We start from the raw sequence: 6,509 nt of genomic DNA, 5'->3' as shown, positions 1-6,509 counted from the left end.
GCTTGGAGCATGAAAGCCTGCGGCAGAACAAAGTAGCGCTACAGCCAGAACCAAAATTAGAAGCTACATCACTGACACTCTCCGCCACTCTTCCACTTCTTTTCTCTTTTCTCCGTGGCCACTTCTCCACCTCTTTCCTCCCTCTCCTCTGTAATTGTGCGTCTCTTTGATACGCCCGCTGGTTTGTGTGCTGAGTTGGTGTCGCACTCATTGTGGTGAAGTGCGTGTTTAGGCCTCTGCAGCACCAGCTGATGAATGGCTCCAGGATTGGTTGGCTATAAGAAAGCGCACCACAGAAAATGAATGGGGCACCAGGCGCTCAACTTTAATAAACAGGTTTAAATAAACATGAGGCCGTTCCCAGGCGCAGCCACCAAGGATTTTTTTACTCTGGACGGGGAGAGGAAGAAGAGGGATATAGATATATTTAAATGAACAATATGGTTGTGAAGTAAGAACATCCGGAAATTACGGCAAATAGAACCTGAGAAATATCCTCTCTAAATTATCCAATTTGCTGCGAGCAAGTCTGCTTTCTTAAATTGCTGTCTCAAGTTGTCAAAGCTAAAATAGAAGCAAGAGCAGCTTACTTATGCAGACTGCGCAGCTTTGCAGCCACTGACTAACAGGAAGAGAGGAAATTGTTATAATTCATCTGTCAGTAGTCTGGAAGGTGGGTAGCATTGCTTGCAGGTTGGAAAGATACATGTGCTGCCTATCACGTGACTGCCTCTTGCCATGTCAGCTACCTATTCACGAATCCGCAGTATCCCCCCCCCAATTCCAGTTTATCACCCTGGTGTGGAGGCCTGAAAGGCAGAGGTACTGTAGTATTCAGCAGCAATATTATCTAAACCTAACAGACTTTAGCCTCGCCTGTCATTTTCCATACTGCTGATGTCTTATTCAGGTCATCAGCCGCGAGAAATAAGAGGAGAGCGGGCGAAATGCCACATGTTTGATTGCAGCAACAAAAGGGGGTGAAAAACGGGCTGCAAAACAGAAAGTTTCCTGGTTGCTGTTGCTCGGCTAAAGTGATGTAAAGTCTATTTCATGCTCTGGCAAGCCTCGGGGACAGGCAGCCATTTTTAGAACTGGAATGACCCATATTCTTTTTTTTTTCTAAGGAATTGAGGGGACAGATTTGCTGAGTGTTAAGGGTGTGTTATAAATAAGAGTGTGTGGGGCTGTGTCAGGGAGCACTCGCCCCATGCGCACGTGGCCCGTTGTTTTGGGGCTTTTCCGGGTCTGGCTGGGGCTCAGGAGAACAGTCTGAAGACTCTTTGTGAGCGCCTCCTGGAAAATCATCACTAATGCAACACAGGAGTTGCTAGAAGCAATGTTCCTGTCAGACTGCTTACATCCCTTCAACATAGTTATGTCGCTCTCGCATCTATTATGCCTCATTTACGGAGCGCTCTGATGCTTTTTCTTTTTCTTTAAAAAAAAAAAAAAAATGCTGTGGCATACTTCAGACTAATTTAAAGATCCACAGTTGAAATCATTTGTTGTGTGTGCTCGACAAGGAGGCAAAGGAAGCAATTTTGAGTTTCTATTCCTGCTTAAGTACAAATAAGATGCACTTAAAGATTAAACTTACTGAGTCCGTGTTCACAATTCCAAGTGCACTGCAGTTGTTTGAGTCCTAATAAGCAGTGTGCCAGCGACTGAGGAGCTCTTGCGATCAGCTTTTTGATATGGGTGTTTTCAAAACCAACAGCTCTAATCATGAGTTCAAATGTAAAGAGAAAAAAAAAAGAAAGAAAGCAGAATGACTCAGTTTGTCCAAAACACAAGGAACATTCCTGAAAATGCGTCATAACGCAGGGCGACTGAGAAAAGCTGCTTTCACTAAGAGGTCACAAGTTGATCAAATGCAAGGAGAGATTAGGAAAAACTGCTCATTTGCTTGCAGCCAGATAGGACTCAGTGTTTCAACTGTGATCACAAGGCTTCACTTTCAGAATGATTTAAAGTCATTGGTTCTACTTCTACTTTCTTTAGGTGCCCGATCACCAACGCTCCATGGACTTTAACTACTGTTGAGCGAATTAAAAGCTTACAGAAGCTGATCCACAGCAGATCTTAAACTACCGAGCTGTCCTCCCTCAACTTTATTTATTCCCCCCAACTCTTTGGTTGTGGAAAGGACTTTAACGTCCTTCCTTTTCCCACCTTCTGACTCCTCACCTTTCATTGTCCCTGTGTCACATGCATGATTACTCCCATCTAAACACACACAACAGATGGGGCCGCATGCTGTGAAGAGGTCACAGGCGCTATCAGGAGGCTTATCTAGCAGTAGACCAGCCTGCTCACAATCCTATTACCCACCCGTGCAGGAGTTTAGATGCACATTATCATTTGCCTTGGAGGGGCCTGCTTGGATGGATGAGGAACTCCACAACCCCCCCCATCTCCCTGGGCGCATGAGTTGATACCCAGGGCAGTGATCGTAAACATAATTTATTCAGCAGGCTCACTTATCCAGGTTTGTATTCATCCTCGCTAAAGGCAAAATATCAGCCACCATGCGCACAGAGTTCTAGACAGTGTCGATTGCACATCTTAGCCCAATGAATCAAATCCTGATGTGCACATCTGTTCAAAAATCAATGCTTTATTTCAGTGCATTTATCAGGCTGTCTGCAGGGAAAGCTGAGATGTTGTTGTTTTTTCTGAAAATCTTATCACTTACCATATGGTGAGCTCTGACTCACACACTGTAATAAGCGTTTAGCAAGTCGAAGATGACACTAGGTGGCATTTGCACTGATTGTGATAACTACTCGCGGTTCCGTTGCAGAGGCAGGGTGCAGAATGTCGGCAGAAGGGAAGGCCGTCGCCACAGCCAACAGAAGCAGATAAGACACTTCATACATCTCTATACTGCATGGATAGAAAATCCTATAATCCACTATTGCATTAGGGCCATTGCTTGGCCACCACCAGACCGAAATGGTGTGCCCTCCAGAAAACGAAGGGGACAGCACATCCATGAAGTCCTCAGAGTGAGGTCCTCCCTCTCCTTGGCATAAATTTACTCCTCTGTGACCTCACATGGCAACGCCACTGTGCCTGTAAAAAGCAGCACTAAAATCCTTGGTGCTTTTCACATTTGCCCCGCAGGCGGCGGCGCGAGTGCAGCTCGACACATTCTGGAGGGATCCATCACTTAGTGACACTTGAGTGGACAAACTGGAACATTTTCACTCCTATCTGTCCACCTCATTGAGTGACATTCAACTAAAGCTGATAACACGATGGGGGCGATTCCCCACCATTTATGTCCCTTATGTTGAATTTTCGAGGTGAACTTGGAAACGGGCTTAATATTGGACAGGCAGTGCAAAAGCAGACGCCTCTCACCTTTTGTGCACTCTACTCCTCAAATGTTTTTTTATTTCCAGTAGAGCAATTCGATTAGGACCGAAGGGAAAAACATGCACGCTTTCTTGTTTTCACAACACTATGCTTTTATTTCATTACTATCGTTCCCCTCTGACAGGGGCAAAATTGATGAAAAGTTGATTACAGTAATTCCATCTATCAGCTTTGATTGGAAGCACCACAGGAGTAAATATTTCAGAAACAATGCTTGAGTAAACACTAGACTTTCACATCCATCTTTCGGGTCGATAGTGAGCAATGAGGCAGTTTTATTTTCTTTAGTTCTTGATTAATGCTGCAGATATTTGTGCTCAAATGGAACAGTCCATTGGGGGTTGAACACCAAAGAGCTACAGCCTCATTATGTACATGGAACAGAGCCCTTTGCTGTATTTCGAATAAAAATTCATCACAAACCACCACCTTTACTATATGCAGCATCAAGTGGCAGTGCTCCCACTTTTATTGGTAACAAGAGCTTGTGTGGACCCCACAGCTTGCCATTTGTCTTGAAAAGAAAGCTCTCGAAGATATTTGAAAAAAGCAAAAATCCATTCCGAGGTCCATCTGCTCAGGTCAGACGGACAGCTATTTTATACAGCCTGCTATGCAGACTGCTCCAGCCATCGTCTACCACTGGCAAGTCTGTGTGAATTGCAGGATGCAGCGCAGATGTGAACTAGCATGTAGCACACGTTTGTGGTATGCCACTATGCTGACAGAGACTTCAAACAGCTCTGTTAGCGCCCCACAGAGGGATTCGCCAGACGTCAAAGCAGCCAACAAGGATCGACAGACAATTATTTCCACAGTTTCCCTACTCAGCTGCCGCTGCAAAGAGAATGTTGCTTGCATGTGCAAGCAGATCACTCCAGAGAAACGGCCTAATAAGCAATTCAAAGCTGTCGTTAAATACTAAGACGTAACACTCGTGGGCCTACAGCAGACTGGACGGCAATTTGTTGAGCACTTGTGGTGTTCGACTGCCAAGAAGCAGGTGGCAAGTGTGTGTAAGAGAAGACGGGGGTTGGTTTGCATCCACATGTTGAGACGTAATATGTTCTTTCTCTGCCAGCAGTACAAACATTGATCCGATGGCTCCTTCTGGCTTTGAAACACAGCTCATGAAGTTGAAGAACTCTTCTCAAATCTTCTTTTAACAACATGACAACCAAATAGAAACAATAATAGAAAGTACAACAAGCGAACCAAAAGGACACATGTGAGACGAAGCAACAACTTTGATTAAAAAAAGGGGGAAAACAAGAAGCAACCTAAAACATTTAGAAGAACACACGAGCGGACAGCATTTCAGAAGACACAATGAGTATAAAAACGTAAAAGCAAATCAAAACGGGAAAACGGAACAAAAACACAATGTTTCGCCAAAGACAACAACAAAAATAAGAATACTTATAAACACTTAAAGTGTTCTCTTTTTCTTCCTAACTTTTCTTCCTAACACGTGTTTGCTGTCGTTTTTTATTTAGATTCGTTTGGACTGTTTTGACGTGCGTCGTCGTCCTTCGTTCAGTATCGATGTGTTTTGTATGGAAGTTTTTCTGTGCCATCAGAGTTTGAATACGAATTTTTAATATTGAATTTTTACAGCATCAAAATCAGACTTTGAATTAAATTCAACTTAAAAAGAACCAGACTCAACATCCGGGTAAACAGGGAGAAGCAATCGATCCCTGTCTCAATTCATCCAACGGCAGCCAATCAAGTTACGCTCCATTGGACAGATCAGCTCAATAGATATTAGTAATATCTATTACTCAATTTTACTAACACAAATGGCAAATAAAGTAAACTCACTCACTGAAGCACCATCACCCGCGTTGGTGGACATGGCTGATCTGTCCAATGGAGCCTAAAGGCTCTAGCATGGTTGCCGCGTCTGCTAGCGCGAGCGGTGTTGATGACGTCACGATTTCGTGCCCGCCATGTATAGTGGCGCAAGCAGCGCAAGTCGATGCGCCAGTCGTTACAATTTTCTCCGTCACAGAGGTGCTACGTGAAGGTTACCGCTACTCTACAACCACGAAAGTGGAGAAGAAAACAATGCCGCTGTCAAGAGCAAGAATACTGTAATTAATGATGCTGCTGCAGTATTCGGATCATTTAAATTTTTTAATTCACTTAATAGAGGTGAAGGTTTGAAGCCCCATCAACAGAGTCTCTGCCCTCTTCTTTGCCTTCACGTATCTGTCCTGTAGCTTCCTCCACACATCCTTACAGAACTCTCCCTCTTTCCCCAAAGTTCTGCCAATCTCTGTCCACCAGTTTTGGGAGTTTACGTGCTCCCTGTGCTCTTTCACTGCAGTTTCGTACAGCTGTCTGTACAAACGCACCTCCTGACTGAGCCGGTCTCACATCGGTCCATCCGGTTCGTTGTTCTCGGCGCAGCCAAGTTACAAAAATCGACTGGTGCACGACAACGCGCTGCGCCGTCTTTTCAAGGCAAGCGCCATGCCTAAAACGTCATTTTGACGTCACGGTCCGCCACCGCCGTGACAGACGCGGCAACCATGCTAGCGCCTTAACTTGATTGGCTGCCGTTGGATGAATTGAGACAGGGATGGATTGCTTGTCCCTGTTTACCCGGATGTTGAGTCTGGTTCTTTTTCCACTGAATTTTTTGAAGTCGAATTTTTTTCCATGGAAATTTCTAGATGTTTAATTTTTTTCCACTGAATTTTTGTTTTTTTTAGAAATTTACTTTGTCAAATTCAAAGTCTGATTTTGATGCTGTAAAAATTCAATATTAGAAATTCATATTGAAACTCTGATGGCACAGAAAAACTTCCATAGTTTTGCAACCCCTTTGCTGTCGTTGAATTACGTCCTTATCATTTGCACACATAGCGAACTGCTGGTTTCTTATTTCTTATCTGGTCCAATCTGCGCCCTGCTCGATCAAAATGGTTTATTTCCAGAGGGCGGATCAGGCGAGAGTTAAGAGAAAAATTAGATTTGTGCACGGAGGAACAAACTGCAAAAACTCATCCTTGAGAGGGAAATTGGATAAATTGGATGTTCTTTGGCTAATCAGACTTTTCAGTAACAAATGAGAAAACAACAGGTCTTGAATAAGACAAAACCCTTCGAAACTGTAT

Source organism: Odontesthes bonariensis, chromosome 20 (assembly GCF_027942865.1).
Source record: "Odontesthes bonariensis isolate fOdoBon6 chromosome 20, fOdoBon6.hap1, whole genome shotgun sequence".
Classification (NCBI taxonomy): Eukaryota; Metazoa; Chordata; class Actinopteri; order Atheriniformes; family Atherinopsidae; genus Odontesthes; species Odontesthes bonariensis.
Note: the sequence above shows the minus strand (reverse complement) of the source record.